The sequence below is a fragment of the Papaver somniferum genome, chromosome 3, assembly GCF_003573695.1.
Source record: "Papaver somniferum cultivar HN1 chromosome 3, ASM357369v1, whole genome shotgun sequence".
NCBI classification, from domain to species: domain Eukaryota; kingdom Viridiplantae; phylum Streptophyta; class Magnoliopsida; order Ranunculales; family Papaveraceae; genus Papaver; species Papaver somniferum.
Window position 1 is genome coordinate 112751485 of NC_039360.1, and position 21486 is coordinate 112772970.

Genomic DNA, 21486 nt, shown 5'->3' on the forward strand with positions numbered 1-21486 from the left:
GCCTGATCCCATGGAATGGCAATAAACAATTGTATCATCTTATTATTACGATTTCATGATCGAATTCACGGCTAATCTCATGGAATGATAATAGATAATTTTATTACTCCGATTTCATGATCGAATCCACGGTTGGTCTCATGAAATGGTAATATTTAATTACTCTGATTCTATGGTCGAATCCACGATCCCATGGAATGGTAATATTCGACTCTATTATTCTGAATTCATGGTCGAATACACGGCTGATCCTATGGATTGATAATAAACAACTACTCGCTTTTATTAGTCTGTTTCATGAATCATTCTCCACCGAATTTCATAAATTAGTAATAAATACTCAACAATCGGGCATCTGGATCATCACCGAGTAAGCCCCACAAAAATGGTGCAAGTGTACTCGACAATGATGCATGACTGAGCACCCGGATGCACAAAACGATCATTCAAAAATATGGGCAGATGAGGAATCCTACGCAAAACAGGAGAAAAACAACAAATAATAATAAAATAATAAGAGGCGCTCAGGGGCCGGGCCCACCGGCCGGCCGGCCGTGGCCGGTCCTATGCCTCTTCCATTATTTTTCCTATTATAGATGGTGGATTTTCGACAAAGGCTAAAATCATAAACCCATAATTATACGAACTCCTGATCCAGCAATCAGATGTGAGTATTGAGACACAGGTCTCTCATCGAATCCTCTGACTGAGAATACTTTCTCTCAGAGTACATGCAGATATGTAGTCTCTCGGCTGGACAACGACATATCTCATGAATACTGAACACTTCAGTAATTATTTCTATATAGAATCACGAGATTGACGGCTCCTAGACAGCTTGCTCTGCTAGTATAGAGCGATAACGTCTTCAGGATACAAACAACGAGATTCCCTGACTATATAAAGGATATGAAGCTCCAGCAAGCTCATGTCAGAATAATTAATGCTCCTAGACAGCTTGCTCTGCTAGTATAGAGCCATAAGTTAATTAATCCTAAAATTCTTGGATTCATCCACTGAATTTCCGAAAATATTCAAATATTTTCGCAGTATTTCGTTACTTCAATCTATGGTTCTTTCCAGCAGAATTCCATGGGTTAGTAATAAATATTCAACGCACGGGCATCTGAGCTACCTCTGAGTAAGCCCCGGCTCAAAAGGTGCAAGTGTACTCAACGATGATACACTAACAATCACCAACGAGTATTTCAAAATACGACGAAACGATGAATCTATGCAAAATAGGAAAGAAAATAATAAATAATTAAAATATGGACCAAGGCGCCAAGGGATTGGGCTCATCGACCGGTCGGTCGTGTCGTGGCCAATCCCACGCCAGTTTTATATTTTATCATATTTTTTGTTATTTTCCTTGATCTTGTGAAAATCCTTTCATTTGAACAAATATCCTTCGTTTTGAGGAAACTCCTCAGTTTCATGGTGTTTCCTTCGCACCAAGGAAATAATATAAAATTAGGAAAAACATTGTGGGGCCGTAATTATTAGCCAACCGGCTATGCCTTGATCCCGTCCGGCCGCACACTTCATGGTTCCTCATTATTTTATTATTATTTCCCTAATCTCATGAAAACTCCTCAATCTCATGGTATTTTCACAAAACCATGAAAATATAATATAAAATTAGGGAAACTCGTGGGACCGGGCCCCAGCTGGACGGCCATGCCTCAGCCGGTCCCACATGCTCCTTATTTTATTATTATTATTTTAAGATTTCCTTGATCCCATGAAATTCCTTGATTTCATGGTATTTCTTTCAAATTATGAAAATTCCTTCAAATCATGGAAAATAATACACAAAAATTACATAAAATTAGGGAAACTTGTGGGACCGGGCCCAAGACGGCCGACCATGCCCTAGCCGGCCCCACACGCCCTTATTTTATATTTTAATATAATTTGCTTCCTTGATCCCATGGAAACTCTTTCACTTCAAGGAAACTCCTTAATTTCAACAAATTCTTTTATTTCATGATATTTTCATAAAATCATGAAAAATAATATAAAATTAGGAAAAGGCACCATGGGACCGTGGTCACTGGCCGGCCGGACATGCCTTGGCTTCAGCGGTCCCACACTTCATCATTCCTTCATTTTATAATTATTTTCCTTCATCTCATGAAGTTTCCTCAGTTTCAGCAAAACCCTGATTTTATTGTATTTTCTCAAATGGTTGCTCAAACGCACGCTAGAAAATATCAAAAAATTCTCAGGACTGAGACGCAGACGTGTCGACGACGTGAGCATGTTACCTTGACCGACCAAGGTTGGCTCTTTGGTTCGCAATGAGCCGGTCCCACGTATTTTTCATGGTTTGACCTAATTTGGAAATTACACGTATTAGGTCCAAGACTCTTCCATATAATTTTGGAATTTCATGAAGTGATCGTCATTCGATCCCACGACCATCCACGGTTGGTTTCATGACCCCTTGGTCGGTCTCTCACCTCTCCATAATTAATTAGGTTTTATCACCTAAGGCTCAGACGAGCATTATATGAAAAATGATTGAACTGGCATTTGATCATCTTTTCACCAACTCTTCAAGGGGTCTTGGTATTTGCTCACGCGAGCATATGGACGCTTCATGGTCGACCCACAGTCTCATGTACCTCCTTCATTCCATGGTTAAATTTTCAATAAACTATCACTCGGTCATCAATTGATCAAATTAGGGTTTCTGAGTCCAAGGATCATAATTCCAGATTCGAACGCTAATAATTTTACGACGATCTCATGATCACCATTTTATTATACTCGGTTCAACTACCAGTATTCTAATTAATGTTTTATTTCGGTCACGCTGCCAATAATTCATCAGACGAGCAACACTTGCTCAGATGAGCAATATTTGCTAAAACCAAGGAATATTGGTTCAACTATCAATATTAAACAATTCATAGAATGAGCAATACTTGCTCACCTCAACGTGAGAATTACACCTCTGTCTCAACGGACAAGTTCAATTCGTGAGTTTCAGAATATTTTGCAGAATCATGTTCAACTCAGCAAATACATGGACTCATCGTCCCATAAAGTCATGAAGTCAACAACTGACTAATTAACCACGAGACATCAATCGTGTCACTTGGGGGGATATCAACTAGGGTTTTGGTCTGGCGGTCTACGGCACGTGTGTTCATACACACGATGGAATGTGAGCAAGTCGTGCAATCAGCTGAAGGAGTTAACAAAGTAGTGGATGGAAATAAGTCTCCTCACGATGAGAAAACTGGTTTCAAACACGATTTTCATTTCCCCACTCTTTGATTCCATCAACTGTCACACTTCATGAGATCATGGTGTCTATGATTCCAGCAATATAAATAAGTCTCTGAAATCATGATTGAATATACAAGAATCTCACGTAAAATAGACAACACGAGATTAGCAACTCAACATCTGAGTAATCACTTTCAAGAGGGATTCAATCATTCATAACTTATCTTATTCAGAATACATAACACACCTACAATCTTTGATTATCATTGATTCCACACATTTCTCAGCTTCCCTCCTACAGATCGACCCATCCTCTCTTGTGACCGAATTTACTCTGGAACGACCATTGTCTTGGTTTAGGTCGGAGTACTACAGATTGATCTCTCGAATTCAAAGCACTCCCTTCTTGCAGTGCATCTGTGTGAGGTTGAACATTTCGCTCGGTTCAAGGAGTCTCCTCCGCACGGTCGTCTCTTCAATTCTGTAAAAACCAGCAAATTGGTTTGCCCCATCTACAGATTGGCGACCGCAGTGGGAGATTAATCTCTCGGTTGCAATCTCAATTCTCACAAAGATGGTCGGTCTTAGGTCTTCATCAGAAACTCTAGATCCTAACCAGAGTATTTGAAATGACGACACTCCTCATGCTCGATCGAACGACTCTGGTAATATTCGTCACTCCTACTTTACTACTCCTTTTCCCTCTATTGATGCGTCCGACGGAGAAATCCCATCATTAGATGAATTGGCACGGAGGCAAGAAATTCTGATTAGGAGCATCAATCGATTGAAGGAGGCAATCGATGAACTATTCAACTATATGGTAGAGTTGACAAGACTTTTGGAAGCAGAACTGGTAGATCATCCCGGCTCTACTGCCATCAATACCCCTCAAACCAACAGCTTCACTACTTATGAAAAGCCGGTGGACCAAGAAGTTGCACATCTGATCGAAAGTTTATGTGAGCTTCTAGACTTCTCCAAAGATAAACATACGAGTACATTCGCTGCACTCAACCAGATATCGTCAGACATACCTCTGACTCCGTCGTGCCTAACAGCTGAGGAAACACCCGTGATGTCTGACCATTCAATCAACAACATCACTTTTGGAGAAGAAGACCGCATGGCAGACGAATGACACAATCGAGCGTTGTACGTGACTGGCTTCATCAGAGACTACGAATTCAAGAGAACCCTCGTTGATACAGGTGATTCTACAAATATTGTCACTATGAAGACTCTCAAGACGGCCAGATTCCCACAGCACAATATTTTCCGGCACCCTATCCTGATGATAGGCTTTGAAGGAAGTCAGATCCATACATATGGGTATGCATACATCGATTTGAAGGTAGGGACTATTCAGTCAAAAGTCAAGTTCCATGTGATCGAACAAGAGCCCGACTATCACATGATACTTGGGCGCCCATGGCTCCATGATAACAAGGTGGTCCCTTCCACGTACCATCAATGCATGAAGGCACTACTCAACAACAAGATCGTTCGCATCCCAGCTTCGTCATCTCTTTATGCTCTTGTCTACGATGCTGAGTTCCTTGAATCTCAAAAGAGAATTCCGGAGCCTCCAAGCAAGGTTTGCAGCATCCCACTTCCACGTTGGAAGGCTTTTAAAAAGGTCGCTGACAATCCATCATCCTCAGATGCTAAGGCGATTAAGTCATCTAATATGCCGGTTAAACACCGTAATGATCAGGTTTCAACTCCAGGATCAAAATTCAAAACCAGCCGTGAAGCGGAGGGGAGGATCGTTTATCGCCGACGGGAAGATTAGCAATTAATCGAGGAGAACAATGAAAAGTCTCCCCACCCTGAAGAATCATGTCAGAATGAACCGTCACTCGAAGAATAGGTTCAAGACGCCCCACGACAATTACAAGATGGCACTGACTCTACCACCGATGATCTCGAGACAATCAATATTGGTACTGAGGATGGTCCAAGGCCGATCCTGATTAGTTCAGCACTGTCATCAGAGGAGCAGGCGGAGTTGATAAAGTTGTTGAAAGAATATCAAGATGTTTTCGTCTGGACGTATGAGGAAATGCCTGGTCTAGACGACAAAATGGTCACCCACCACCTGCACATTGTTCCTGGCTCCAAAGCTGTCAAACAACCACCTAGGCAATTTAGACACGAAGTCGAGGAGCTAATCAAAGTCGAGATCCAGAAACTACTAGCAGCAGGATTCATCAAGCCTATCAACATCCAACATGGCTGGCAAATGTTGTTCCTGTCAAGAAGAAAAATGGTCAAATCAGATGTTGCGTCGATTTCAGGAACCTGAATAAATATTTTCCAAAGGATGATTTTTCTCTACCCAACATTGATATGCTCGTCGACGCAACTAGTGGCCACTGTATGTTATCATTCATGGATGGTTACAGCAGATACAACCAGATCAAGATGTATGAGCATAACGCCAACAAGACTGCCTTCCGTACTCCCATTGGGAACTTCCACTACACTGTGATGCCCTTTGGATTAAAGAATGCAGGTGCCACTTATCAACGATCCATGACTGCCATATTCCACGACATGATGCACAAACAAGTGGAAGACTACGCCGATGATGTGGTGGTAAAATCGAAGACTCGAACGTCTTACCTCGAAGTCTTGAGACAAGTATTCGAGAGATGCAGAAAATACAGATTAAAGATGAATCCTTTGAAGTGCGCTTTTGGTGTTTCCTCTGGAAAGTTTTTAGGATTCCTAGTCACAGCCGAAGGAATCAAAGTCGATCCGGACAAGACGAAAGCTATCACCACCATGCCTCCTCCACGCACCGTGAAGGAACAACAGAGTTTTATGGGCAAGGTAAATTATATTCGACGCTTTATTCCTAGATTGGCTCAACTCATTGCCTCATTCACCCCTCTACTGAAGAAAGGAGCAAGTTTCACCTGGACAATCGTTCAACAAGTAGCCTTCCATAAGATACAATAAATACTATTGTCACCTGTTGTCATGAAGTCTTCAGTACAGGGACGACCCCTGATTCTTTACACAACCTCTAGTGACGTTGCTATCGGAGCACTCCTTGCTCAGGAAGACGACGAAGGCATCAAACGACTAATCTACTACTTCAGCCGCACAATGAGAGACGCTCAATTCCGATATCCAAAGGCTGAAAGGGCATGTCTAGCATTAGTACATGCAATCCAGAAGTTCAGGCACTATTTATTGTCCAACAGGGTCGTACTCGTCTCCAAATCTGATCCTATAAAGTTCTTGCTATCAAAGCCAGCCTTGATAGGGAGACCAGCGAAGTGGCTACTCCAGATGTCAGAATTTGACATAGCTTGCACGTCGCCAAAAGCTATCAAAGGCCAAGCAGTTGCAGACTTGCTCGCTGCTTTTCCAGGAGAAGATACGACAACATTACACGAGGATGTACCCGGTGAATTTCCAGGTATCTTAGTTATCAAAGAAGAAACATGGCTTCTATACTTTGATGGATCCGCCATGCCTAGAAATGACGCCGGAGGAGCGGGCATAGTGCTGGTGTCCCCATCTGGTGAAGTTTTCTCACATTCGTTCAAGTTGGATTTCCACTGCACCAACAATTCAGCAGAATATGAAGCCTTCTTATTAGGATTGTCCCTGGCCAAGCAAGCAGGAGCGACACACCTTGAAATAAGAGGAGATTCAAAGTTACTGGTCAATCAGATGAATGGAGCATACTCTCTCAAGGAAATCACGCTTGCTCCATTCCGAACCGAAGCTCAGCGACTATTAACTCATTTTGCTGATGCCACGATCGTCCATACTGGACGGACCAACAACAGGCATGCCGACTGCCTAGCAACTCTCGCTTCTAAGCTGCAGTTCAAAGGGGCAGAGAAAACAATCACTGTACAGAGGCGTACTGTGTTGTCTACCTGGCTCACTCAAGTCGAAGACATCTCAACAGACGATTGGAGAGCACCTATCATTCATGAATTGAGCAGCTCTAATTCAAAAGGCAAAATCATCCTCAAAGAATTGAAGAATTTTTTCTTGCTTCACGGGGCGCTGTATTACCGAAACCCTGATGGATCCCTATCACGGTGCCTTGGAAACAATGAAGCGGAAGAACAACTCAAGCGCATACATGAAGAAATCTGCGGACAAAAACTAGTAGTAACACTTTACAGAAGGCTTCAGAGGGTATGATACTACTGGCCTTCCATGGAAGCTCAAGCAAGGGCTCTACAAGGATCTTGTCCCAATTGTCAGACACCTCCCCATCACTTAGAGGTTTTGACAGTCCACAACAATGGGGACTGGAGGGAGCCTTACATCAAACATCTCCGGGACAATGAACTACCAACAGAAAAGAAGCAAGCAGTCAAACTCATTCATAGAGCTAAGAGATTTGTTTTTCTTGGCGGGATCTTATACCGCAAAAGCTTTGGTGGGAATTTACTGAGATGTTTTGCTGAACATGAAATCCCAACAATTCTGAAGGAAATGCACGATGGAGAACATCAAGAAAAGAGAAAATTATTTCTTCAAGTCCATGAGAAATATTACTAGCCGACCATGGAAGATGATGCAGCTGCATACGTTCAGAGGTGCCACCAATGCCAAATCCATGGTAATCTTATCCACACTCCTTGTCTCCCGTTGAATTCTGTGAATAGTCCATGGCCCTTCTACAGCTGAGGACTGGATATCATCGGGAAGATCAATCCAGCATCTTCAAAGCAGTATGAATACATCATCACTGCAACTGAGTATTTCACCAAGTGGGTTGAAGCGATTCCTCTTCGAAGCACCACCGGAGTCACGATTGCAGCCTTCATCAAAGAGCACATAATATGTAGATTCGGTGTTCCTAAAAATATTGTTACTGATAATGGAACTCCTGTCGCCAATAAACATGTGACTGAACTACTCGAGGAATACGGCATCAAACAAGTCTTCTCCACACCATATTATCCCCAAGGAAACGAACAAGCGGAGAGCACCAACAAAACTTTGATCTGAATTCTCAGTCGGACAATTCATGACAATCCTCAAACGTGGCATGAACAACTGCCTATTGATAAGCACGTTAGTGCTACATTTTATACCCATATTTATGTTAGCTAGGCTTCGATATTTTGACTAATACCACTATTTTAGTGCTTTTGTAGAAAGTACAAGTGAATTCAACCATCTGAAAATAAATGGCTTAACTAGAAGATAAATTGGTGTTTGCCGCAGAATATTGCCAAAACTACTGCTTGCACCTCCGAAGGCACTTAATTTGTGGCTGGCCTGGTATATATATATATCAGCAGCATGGTTGTCATTTCACGGCCAGAGAACCAAATAAGAAGGCATGGGGACGTGGCTTCATTTCAACCACAATCTTGTGTGGTATTTCTTAAGTACTGAACAACATACTCTTCTGTTTGTCAAAACAAGACGAGAATCTCATTTCCATGTTAAGCAGAGAAGAGATACAAGTGGTAAACGAACTGGAGTATGGATCGTGAATTGCAGTTGGTAGTTCTCTAGGATTTCATCGCAACACCAACATATGGAGTGCAGCGATGAGACAAGAGTAACTGGTGCTGCTGCCATTGTTTCATGGCTACAGAATGGTATTATAAGCAGCGATAGGTGGAGTTCGACAATGAAGTGGCGGAGAATTATGTTAGCTGAATTTTTTTTAGGGCTGCAAACAAGAAGGCACTAGTTCTGCAACGGAGTGTGGCCAAGTGACAAGATGCTGACACGGAGTAACGAATGGCAGTGATGGATTGAGGTTCTCAAAATAGTGGCAGTGCTGATTTGTATGAGCTGTTGATTTTATTGTGGTCGACAGTGCAGGAAGGTGCTTAGTTGGTCATGGAATGGTAGTCGGCTGAGATTGGTTTGCAAACGGAGGTGGTGACCAGATGGTGACGAGATGGAGATCTGAGATAAACCAGGTTCATGCAACGTAGAGGTGTTGTCTGATCCTGGGGTTAATTCATATATACAAAGGTGATGAAGTTCAGTTGGTGGACCGAATATTTAGAGAAGATGGAGCTTTGGCTGCTGCCATTAATGGTGGTGGTTTATCTCGGGGATGGTCTGGCTGCTTCTGTCGTAGACAAGCTCGAGTAAACAGAGTCAGGGACGATGATGAGAGTTAGCACGGGTTAAAGGGATCTCAGTGAGGGAATTTTTATTTGATCGGAGCTCAGGGTTTGCCTGAGATGCTCTTAGGTTGATGGTGGTAAGGTGATGTTGTTGCTGCTCTGAAGAAGACCATGAATCTGCCAGTAATGACGGGATGTTGTCGAACTTGGTTGAACTATTTTACAACTAGTGAGTGGCCAAGAATTGAAGTTGGTGCAGTTTCCGGAGTTAAGAAGATGATGCTTTTGTCCGTGGACATAAGCGGAAGTTCTGTGAATAAGTAAGGTGTTGTGCTCGAGCTGTTGCTGTTGCATGCCATTGGTTCAGTATCTGCACGAATTTGGGTTCGATTGGTGGTTGTGTAGATCGCAGACGGGAGTGAGGATGGAATCAAGTTTCTACTCTAAATGAAGCAGCGACGTCGCTGGATTCATGGGGCTCATTTGTGAATTGCGAGAAGAGGACTGCACCAAATCAAGTTGGGATGGAGATGGCAGAAGTGGATGTTTCAATTGGAGGCAGTGGTGAAGTGATTGGCTGAGCGCATGGATCAAATCAATGGAGTCTTCGTGGTTTCGTATTGCAGACTAGTCTGATGCTGCTGGTTTTCGATGGGATCGATAGTTTAGAATCTTGGTGGAATTGATGCCATAGTCAAACGGAGAATGTATGGGAGTTGTGGCAGCGAGACAAGGAGATGTTCGTTGACAGAGGTGAATGAAGAATGCCGAGTTGGAGAATGAATTGGCAACAACCATGAGTGCTAGTATTGGTTGGATGCATTGAATGGAGACTGTTGCTGTGGGCTTAATTTGGTATGGTCTTCGGACTGGGCTTTGATGGGCACTGTGTTGAAGCTGTTAACAGTTTGCTGCCGTGAAGAAGTGCAGGTCCGGTTCAATCACATGTTCTTCTTCACCAAGATTTCCTTCCTGTTTTCATTTATTTCGATGACGACATAATCCAAGAGAATATATTGCGACAACAAATCAAATTAAGGGAGAATATTATGATGTTTTTGATATGGAAAGTATTAAAGGAAATCAGCGTTTAATTGGAAAGAATGGATTTTGGCTTTAGCCGAGAATAAGGAAGAAGGGGGCTGCGGCTACAGAGCGGTAAGAAGAATAATAGGGTTTTGGGTTTTGTTTTGATTTTCCATTTTTTTTGGGATGGCTATAGTTTGATTTAGATATGTTTGTGGCTTTTGAGAAAGCCATGTTAGGGTCTAGATAAAAGCCAATTTAGTTTTATAAACTCTACGATGATATTTCTAATAATTATTCATTGATTAGTGATTTCTCTTCATATAGCTTAGTGTTTTATCGTTCATGTGATTTTCTAGATTATTTATGCTTTTGAATTGATATTTCGTGCTTCGGTTAAATCCCTAGACGAGGTATGCAAGGATAGATAGGTAATGCTTTAGGATCGCTACATACGAAGCGAAGGAAGTTACAGCGGAGAAACTATATTTTAGAATTTAATATAACATCTTCCGGGACATGAGATTGATTTCGAATTTTGTCTTGAGTGATAAATAGAGATGAGTAGAGTTTTATATGATTGAATTGGTGGAAATCGAAAACCCTCACAACCCTTTCTCATTTTTGTTACGTCTTTGTTATTTATTATTTCATTTTGTACGAATTTCTGAAAACTCTCAAAAACATCATATTACGATTACTTAGTTATATGGTATTAGTTGGTAGAGTATTTCACACTCCCTGTGGGAACGAACCGCAGTTGCTATCTATATTACTATTGACCTGTGCGCTTGCGGATTTAACTGGGTTTCATTTAATCATTAATTTTGGTTATCTAAAATCAATAACAAGTTTTTGGCGCCGCTGCCGGGGAGTGGTAGCAAATTACTCGCTAGTTGATATCATTGTATATAGCTTATTTTTATTTTTTGTAAATAATTTATTTTTATTGTTCTTTTAGTTCTTTTTACGCAGTTTGTTTGATTTTTTTTAGGTACTTTAGTCTGAAGTGCGGGCGAAAAGAAAGTATGCACTCGCAAGATATTTGCAAGAGCCACTTGGGAGATCCATTAGAGGTTTGCTTAGATCATTTTGGGTATGCTTTTTATGACGATAGTGTTATTTGTGAAGTCAATGCCTTGTTAGACTCCACACCGCTGTTAGACACTAGTAAATGGAAATCCAAACTTGAACCTCTAGTTTTGTCCGAGTCTCGACTAGTTCCATCAGTCGAGGATGCTCCGACCTTGACCTATAAGCCATTAAGTTCTGAATTTTTTCGTCTTGATGATATTGATAATGAAACCGTTTTAGATGATAATGGGTCTATAAGTCGTGATATTATTACTCCATTGAGGCCTTGTTCAGAGAGTGCATTTGAACCAACATATGTTTGTGTCCCCGACTTAGCTGAATTTGAACCAATATCAGTCGTGGAAGTTATTTCCGCTGACTTAGAACCTGATTTAGGGAGTATAAAAACTGTTCAATTCTTTAAACAATCTTTACTAATTATCTGCGAACCTGATTTACTTCATATTCAAGGTTCGAATTATGTTTTAAATAAGATTGAATTCAGTTTTATCTATCTGGGTACTAATATTTCTTACTGCAGGTTCATGTTTATAACTAATCATATTAGTTGGGTTGATCCCCAACTCTTCAGGCTTTATATATATGATTCGCAGCTTACCTTGGGGTACCAACTCCACATTGTTTGAGACTAAGTGCTAATGGCAAGCAGTGAAACAAATACCTTTCGCTTCATGGGAGTCAACCCATCAGATTTGTTCCATGCAATCTATCTTTTACTTTTATTGTATTCTAAAATTTCCCGCCTTAATTTTTATGTTGGATGACTCAATTACATTGAGGACAATGTAATGTTTAAGTGTGGGGGTCTGGCACTTTCGTTAGGAATTTTTAATAATAATAAAATAATGTTATGACCAGCTGTGTAGCGGGTTTAAAAAAAATCATTATGTTTTTAGGGTAATGACCAGCTGTGTAGCGGGTCTTGTGTATGGTATTTGTCATGACCAGCTGTGTATCGGGTCTTGGTTTGGTATTTCAAATTTTGATTTTATGACCAGCTGTGTAGCGGGTCTAACTCTCTTTTATGATATGACCAGCTGTGTAGCGGGTCAATTCTTTGTTTTGCTCGAGGACTAGCAAAATATAAGTGTGGGGTGTTGATAAGCACGTTAGTGCTACATTTTATACCCATATTTATATTAGCTAGGCTTCGATATTTTAACTAATACCACTACTTTAGTGCTTTTGTAGAAAGTACAAGTGAATTCAACCATCTGAAATTAAATGGCTTAACTAGAAGCTAAATTGGTGTTTGCCACGGAATATTGCCAAAACTACTGCTTGCACCTCGGAAGGCACTTAATTTATGGCTGGCCTGGTATATATATCAGCACCATGGTTGTCAATTCACGGCCAGAGAACCAAATAAGAAGGCATGGGGACGTGGCTTCATTTCAACCACAATCTTGTGTGGTATTTCTTAAGTACTGAACAACATACTCTTCTGTTTGTCAAAACAAGACGAGAATCTCATTTCCATGTTAAGCAGAGAAGAGATACAAGTGGTAAACGAACTGGAGTATGGATCGTGAATTGCAGTTGGTAGTTCTCTAGCATTTCATCGCAACACCAACAGATGGAGTGCAGCGAGGAGACAAGAGTAACTGGTGCTGCTGCCATTGTTTCATGGCCACAGAATGGTATTATAAGCAGCGATAGGTGGAGTTCGACAATGAAGTGGCGGAGAATAATGTTAGCTGAATTTGTTTTAGGGCTGCAAACAAGAAGGCACTAGTTCTGCAACGGAGTGTGGCCAAGTGAGAAGATGCTGACACGGAGTAACGAATGGCAGTGATGGATTGAGGTTCTCAAAATAGTGGCAGTGCTGATTTGTATGAGTTGTTGATTTTGGTGTGGTCGACAGTGCAGGAAGGTGCTTAGTTGGTCATGGAATGGTAGTCGGCTGAGATTGGTTTGCAAACGGAGGTGGTGACCAGATGGTGACGAGATGGAGAGCTGAGATAAACCAGGTTCATGCAACGTAGAAGTGTAATGGGAAGTATGGTCTGATTTGTGAACTCGGTTTGCTTAAGCATTAATCGGCAGTGAACTGGGTATCAATACATGGAGGTGTTGTTGCAAGGCGTCGATGCTCTCAGTCGATTTGAAATTAGGAGATGGTGGTGTTGTCTGATCCTGGGGTTAATTCATATATACAAAGGTGATGAAGTTCAGTTGGTGGACCGAATATTTAGAGAAGATGGAGCTTTGGCTGCTGCCGTTAATGGTGGTGGTTTATCTCGGGGATGGTCTGACTGCTTGTGTCGTAGACAAGCTCGAGTAAACAGAGTCAGGGACGATGATGAGAGTTAGCACGGGTTAAAGGGATCTTAGTGAGGGAATTTGTCTTTGATCGGAGTTCAGGGTTTGCCTGAGATGCTCTTAGTTGGATGGTGGTAAGGTGATGTTGTTGCTGCTCTGAAGAAGACCATGAATCTGCCAGTAATGACGGGATGTTGTCGAACTTGGTTGAACTATTTTACAACTAGTGAGTGGCCAAGAATTGAAGCTGGTGCAGTTTCCGGAGTTAAAAAGATGATGCTTTTGTCCGTGGACATAAGCGGAAGTTCTGTGAATAAGTAAGGTGTTGTGCTCGAGCTGTTGCTGTTGCATGCCATTGGTTCAATCTGCACGAAGTTGGGTTCGATTGGTGGTTGTGTAGATCGCAGACGGGAGTGAGGATGGAATCAAGTTTCTACTCTAAATGAAGCAGCGACGTCGCTGGATTCATGGGGCTCATTTGTGAATTGCGAGAAGAGGACTGCACCAAATCAAGTTGGGATGGAGATGGCAGAAGTGGATGTTTCAATTGGAGGCAGTGGTGAAGTGATTGGCTGAGCGCATGGAGCAAATCAATGGAGTCTTCGTGGTTTCGTATTGCAGGCTAGTCTGATGTTGCTGGTTTTCTATGGGATCGATAGTTTGGAATCTTGGTGGAATTGATGCCATAGTCAAACGGAGAATGTATGGGAGTTGTGGCAGCGATACAAGGAGATGTTCGTTGACAGAGGTGAATGGAGAATGCCGAGTTGGAGAATGAATTGGCAACAACCATGAGTGCTAGTATTGGTTGGATGCATTGAATGGAGACTGTTGCTGTGGGCTTAATTTGGCATGGTGTTCGGACTGGGCTTTGATGGGTACTGTGTTGAAGCTGTTAACGGTTTTCTGCCGTGAAGAAGTGCAGGTCCGGTTCAATCACATGTTCTTCTTCACCGAGATTTCCTTCCTGTTTTCATTTATTTCGATGACGACATAATCCAAGAGAATATATTACGACAGCAAATCAAATTAAGGGAGAAGATTATGATATTTTTGATATGAAAAGTATTAAAGGAAATCAGCATTTAATTGGAAAGAAAGGATTTTGGCTTTAGCCGAGAATAAGGAAGAAGCGGGCAGCGGCTACAGAGCGGTAAGAAGAATAATAGGGTTTTGGGTTTTGTTTTGATTTTCCATTTTTTTTGGGATGTCTAGAGTTTGATTTAGATATGTTTGTGGCTTTTGAGAAAGCCATGTCTAGCTAGAGCCATGTTAGGGTTTAGATAGAAGCCAATTTAGTTTTATAAACTCTACGATGATATTTCTAATAATGATTCATTGATTAGTGATTTCTCTTCTTATAGCTTGGTGTTTTATCGTTCATGTGATTTCTAGATTATTTATGCTTTTGAATTGATATTTCGTGCTTCGGTTAAATCCCTAGACGAGGTATGTAAGGATAAATAGGTAATGCTTTAGGATCGCTACATACGAAGCGAAGGAAGTTACAACAGAGAAACTATATTTTAGAATTTAATATAACATCTTCTGGGACATGAGATTGATTTCGAATTTTTTCTTGAGTGATAAATAGAGATTAGTAGAGTTTTATATGATTGAGTTGGTGGAAATCGAAAACCCTCACAACCTTTTCTCATTTTTGTTACGTCTTTGTTATTTATTATTTCATTTTGTCCGAATTTCTGAAAACTCTCAAAAACATCATATTACGATTACTTAGTTTTTTGGTATTAGTTGGTAGAGTATTTCACACTCCCTGTGGGAACGAACCGCAGTTGCTATCTATATTACTATTGACCTGTGCGCTTGCGGATATAACTGGGTTTCATTTAATCATTAATTTTGGTTATCTAAAATCAATAACACCTATGGCTCTATGGGCTTATCGAACCGCACCAACGAGCTCAATCGGAACTTCGCCATATTCCCTCGTCTACGGAGCAGATGCCATACTTCCAGCAGAAATCAAAATTCCTTCAGCAAGGATTGCAACATCCAGTGGAGTACAATGGGATGAGGCCGAGGTATCCAAGTCAAGAATCGTTGAACTAGACATGCTCGAGTCAAGGAGGGCTAAGGTGGAAAAATACATAGAAACCCACAAACAAAGGATCTTCAGGGCCTACAACAAAATGGTAAGACCTCGAACATTTCAAGTAGGAGATCTGGTATTAAAGACAGCAAAGCACATTCAACAAGATATGTCCGCTCACAAGTTCTCTCTGAAATGGGAGGGACCATATGTAGTCATCAAGGTAGTATCCAGTGGGTACTACAGGATATTAGCTGTGGATGGAGGAGTGGAAGGGAATATAATCAATGGAAAATGGCTCAAAGCCTATTACGCCTGATTCATGAAAGCAATTACCTTTTCATCATTTCAAGCATTTTCAAAAATGTAATTTTCATTCCTCCAAAGAGCGTGCAAATGCTCCTTTGTTCATTAAACATTTCATAAATGAGCAAAATTCCTTCATATCATGATCAATTATTCCACCTAACCAGAAGCTTAAACCTATTCAAAAACAACAATCATAAATGCTCACTCAGAGCAAACCATCCAACAATGGGTAATCTCTGTAAGCAACCCTGTCAAGCTTCTTCTGAAAACTTTTGGTTTTCGTCCTCAATTCCTGCACCGCCTTCTCAACCCGGGCCGACTCCAAAGCGAGCATCTTCTCCCCCTCCAGTAAAGCAGTGGTCAGAGAAATTGCATCAACAGCCTACGCCGCCTTATGAATCTTGATTATCTCGAGCCGATGACGAATCCATCCTACATTGAACCACAATGTCTCGCAGTTCGAAATCATATCATCCCACCCGTGCAATTCCTAATTCTTGATATCTCGCAGGCGCATCTGGTCCATCTCCCCAATGATCGGTAACATCCCTGCAACTGTAGTCAGGAGGGTTGGTAGAAAACCCTTCCATACCTCGGTCGTAGCAATATGTTCATATCTTTTCCCGATCTTGGTGTAAAGAGGCGTGTGACACATGGGGATGACGAATCAACCTGTAGACAGGGAAAAACGATTTGCTGGTTTTTAAGGTATTGAGGAGACGACCGTACGGAGGAGACTGCTCGAACCGAGCGAAATGTTAAACCTCACACAGATGCACCGCTGCGAAGGGGGTTCTTTAGATTCGAGAGATCAATCTGTAGTACTCCGGCCTAAATCAAGACAATGACCGTTCCAGAGTAAATTCGGTCACAAGATAGGATGGGTTGATCTATAGGAGGGAAGCTGGGAAATGTGTGGAATCAATGGTAATCAAAGATTGTGGGTGTGTGAATTCTGAATATGATAAGCTCTGAATGATTGAAATTGCTCAATTGAGAGTAGTTGCTTAATTGATGAGTTGATGATCTCGTGTTGTCGATGAGACGTGAGATTGATGATATTGTTGATGATGATCCTTCAATCATGATTCAGAGACTTATTTATATTGCAGGAATTTTAGACACCATGACCCCATGAAGTGTGACAGTTGATGGAATCAAGGAGTGGGGAAGTGGAGATCGTGTTTGAAACCAGTTGCTCAACGTGTGGAGACTTGGTCGATTTTCCACCCACTACCTCGTGAATTCCTTCAACTGATTGCAAGACTTTATCACATTCCATCGTGTGTTTGAACACACGTGCCGTAGACCGCCAGACCAAAACCCTAAGTGATATCCCCCAAAGTGACACGATTGACGTCTCGTGGTTTGTTAGTCAATTGATGACTTCGTGGTTTGATGGGACGATGAGTCCATGTAGTTGCTGAGTTGAACATGATGTTCTGAAACTCATAAATTGAACATGTCATGAGACAGAGGTATAGTTCTTACGATGAAGTGAGCAAGTATTGCTCATTCGATGGACCGTTGAATATTGATTGTTGAACCAATATTCCTTGGTTTGAGAAAATATTTATCATCTGAGCAAGTGTTGCTCATGTGATGAATTGTTGAATATTTGATCGTCTGAGCATGTGTTGCTCATCTAATGGATTGTTGGCAGCGTACCAAAAATATTAATTAGAATACTGGTCGTTGAACCGAGCATAATTAATAAAATTAATGACCATGAGGTCGTCGTCAAATTATTAAGGTTGGAATCTGGAATGATGATCCTTGGATTCAGAAAACCTAATTTGATCAATTGATGATCAATTCATGGTTCGTCAGAAGTTTAACCATGGGACGAAGAAGGGAACGACTACATGGGAGCGTGGATCAACCATGTAGTGTCCATATCCTCACGTGAGAAAATACGAAGAACTTCTGAAGAGTTGACGATTTGTTGGTGAAAGAATGATTAAATGCTGGTTTAATCATTTATTCGAAAATGCTCGTCTGAGCCTTAGGTGAGAAAACCTAATTAATTATGACGGAGTGAAGGACCGACCGTGGGGTCATGAAATCGGCCCCGGGTAGTCACGTGACCGCCTTATGATCACTTCATGAAAATCCAAAGTGTTTGGAAGAGTCTTGGACCTAATTTGTGCAATTGTGCAAATTAGGTCAAAACTGTGAAACTTGATGGGACCGGCTTCTGTAAGCCAAAGAGCCAATCTTGGTCGGTCAAGATAGCGCGCTCGTGTCCCCAAGGCGTCCGCGTCTCATTCCTGAGAATTTTGATATTTTCTGGCGTGCAATTGAGCATCCATTCGAGAAAATATGCCAAAATTAGGGTTTCGACGAAAATGAGGAAAACACCATGAGATGATGGAAAATAATTATAAAATAAGGAATAAGGAGGTGTGCGACCGCCGAGGCCAAGGCATGGTCGGCCGATCCTGGCCACGGTCCCGTGGTGCCTTTGCTTTAATTTTATAATATTTTGATGATTTTATGAAAAATTCATGAATTTTGAGAAATTTGATGAATTTAGGGAGTTTCCATGAATTGAAGGAGTTTTCATGAGTTCAGGGAAGCAAAAAATATTAAAATAATAAAAACAAGGGCTCGTGGGACCATGGAGGCGCGGCCAGCCGGCTAGGTCCCGGTCCCACAAGTTTTCATAATTTTTAATATTTTTTTAGGTATTTTTTTCATGATTTGAGGGAATTTTTCCTAATTTGAGAGAAATACCATGAAATCAAGGAATTTGATGAATTCAAGGAAAAATAAAATAAAACAAGGGGCGTGTGGGACCGGCTAGGGTATGGCCGGCCGGCTAGTGGCCCGGTCCCACAAGTTTGCATAATTTTATTTATTATTTGATGATTTGTGCAAAATACCTTGAAATCAAGGAGTTTTTTCATGAAATTAGAGAAATAATAATAATAATAAAATAATGAGGAATCGTGAGGTGTGGGGCCGGCTGGACCAAGGCATGTCCAGTTGGCCAACGGTCACGCCCCACACTTCTTTCCTTAATTTTATATTATTTTTTACGAATTTATGAAAATACCATGAAACCGAGGAGTTTCCTCGAGACGAAGGAGATTTGATAAAATGAGAGAATTTTCATCAAATCATGGAAAATAATAAAAATGCATTAAAAATATAAAACTGGCGTGGGATTGACCACGACACGGTCGGTCGGTCGGTCGTGTGTCCGTTCTCCCAGCACCCTGGTCAATATTTTTAATTATTTATTATTTTCTTCCCTATTTTGCATAGGTTTATCGTTTCGTTGTATTTTGAAATACTCGTTCGTGCGGTGACTGTTAGTGCATCGTCGTTGAACACACTTTCACCATTTAGATTGGGTCTTACTTAGAGGTAGCTCAGACGCCCGGTTGTTGATTATTTATTACTAATTTTGGAACTCAGTGGAGAATAATTCACAAAACTGAGTAATAAGATGTTTATTATTAATTCATAGGATCATCTGAGGATTCGACTACGAATTCAGAATAATAAAGTGAGCATTACCATTCCATGGGATCGTAGATTCTACCGTAGAATCGGAGTAATTAAGATTTATCTATTAACATTTATGAGACCAGTTATGGATTCAATCATGAAATCGGAGTAATGAGATAACATAGTTATTGTTATTCTATGAGATCAAGCCGTGGATTCGATCATAGAATCCGAAAAATTGTTTATTTCCATTCCATGGGACCAGTCGTGGATTCGACCATGGAATAGGAGCAATTGTTATTGCCATTCCATGGGACCAGTCGTGGATTCGACCATGGAATAGGAGCAATAATAGATTATTCTCGGAATTCAGTAGTGAATGTCACGGCAGAATTAATCTTAATTATCCCGATATGAGCTTGTCGGTAAGTCATATCCTTTATATAGTCAGGGTAAACTCGTTGTTTGTTCCTGAAGACGTTATCGCTCTATACTAGCAGAGCAAGCTGTCTAGGAGCCGTCCATCTCGTGATACTATATATAAATAATCACCGAAAGTGTTCAGTATTCATGAGATATGCCGTTGTCCAGTCGTGAGACTACATATCTACATGTGCTCTGAGAGAAAGTACTCTTCGGTAAGAATTCGATGAGAGACCCGTGTCTCAATACTCACGTCTGATTGCTGGATCAGAGCTTCGTATAATTATGAGTTTACGATTTTAGCCCTTGTCGAAAATCCACCATCTACATTAAGTCCCCTGCTTACTGAGGAAAGCTGTGTTCCTCAGTCAGCATTAAATGGTGATTTTCCGGCCATAAATAATAATACCAGTAATTGAACTTAGTCGTAAGTTGAGACGTTACCGGATTTAGAGAGCATGAGAAAACCACGACTTGATGAAGGCTTCAATGTCATGATTGGAGCGTCGTTTGATGAGCATAAATTGGTGTTGAACCGCTGATTCGATGATAGACCCGAGTCTAATGATATAAAATTCTGTCTATGAGCTTTCACGAAAACCAAAATTTTATTTTATATGTGAGATTTCACAAAGTGGAATAAACTCTCGTTTCAAAGGTGGATGCTCGTACGAGAGAAAAGTTTTTTTTTTTTGAATAGACGTGCGTCTGTTAGTAATAAAATTTTGTTTATGAGCTTTCATGAAAATTTTATCTTCGAGCTTTCGGAAATCTTTGAAAATATACTCTCGCTTAAAAGACAGATGCTCGTGCGAGGGAGCAAAAATATATAGATATATTTTTCAAATTTACGTGAGTTTCACGTTAAATATATATATTTTGTAAAATCAATGTTTTGATTTTGAACAACAGTTGAAGGTGGACAATTATAAATGGTGAAATAATGTTTGTATGTGAGTTTTCAAAATTTTAGAATGGACGTCTATCCAATTTTTGAAAAACCAGTGGATGTTAAATTCACGTGAGTTGTTCACGGTTCTATGAACATCAAGTCATGATTTTGAATAATGAATTTTGCTCGTCTTTGCAGGTTTGACGGAACGAGCAAGTTTTTGAAATTCTGACCTTATAATCACTACAGCTAGTGAAATTTGTAAATAGGTAAGAGTTGGATTGTTACCATTTTTGCAGACGTTGATGTGAGCACCTTTGTTATGCTTTAATTTCGCTGCTTTGATGAAATTTGCACCTTTGAATGATATTCTGAAGTAAGAATATCACATGGATGCCGCACCTACTTTGTAGAGATGTCAAACGGCGGTTATGAGACTCCTTCAGTTGATGAAGAGGAAGAAGCGGTGACTAAGAGTTCTCCAAATGCGAATGACGAATTCTTCTTGGTCAAATATAAACCCTAAAAACGACATCCAGGTTCGAGCACTGTAAAGTCCCATGTCTCTTTGGTGAGTTGTTAGCGCTCCTCACATCATGACTTTTTATTGTCCGTGCAATTAGGATCACGATACCAAGGTTTGTTATTCCTTT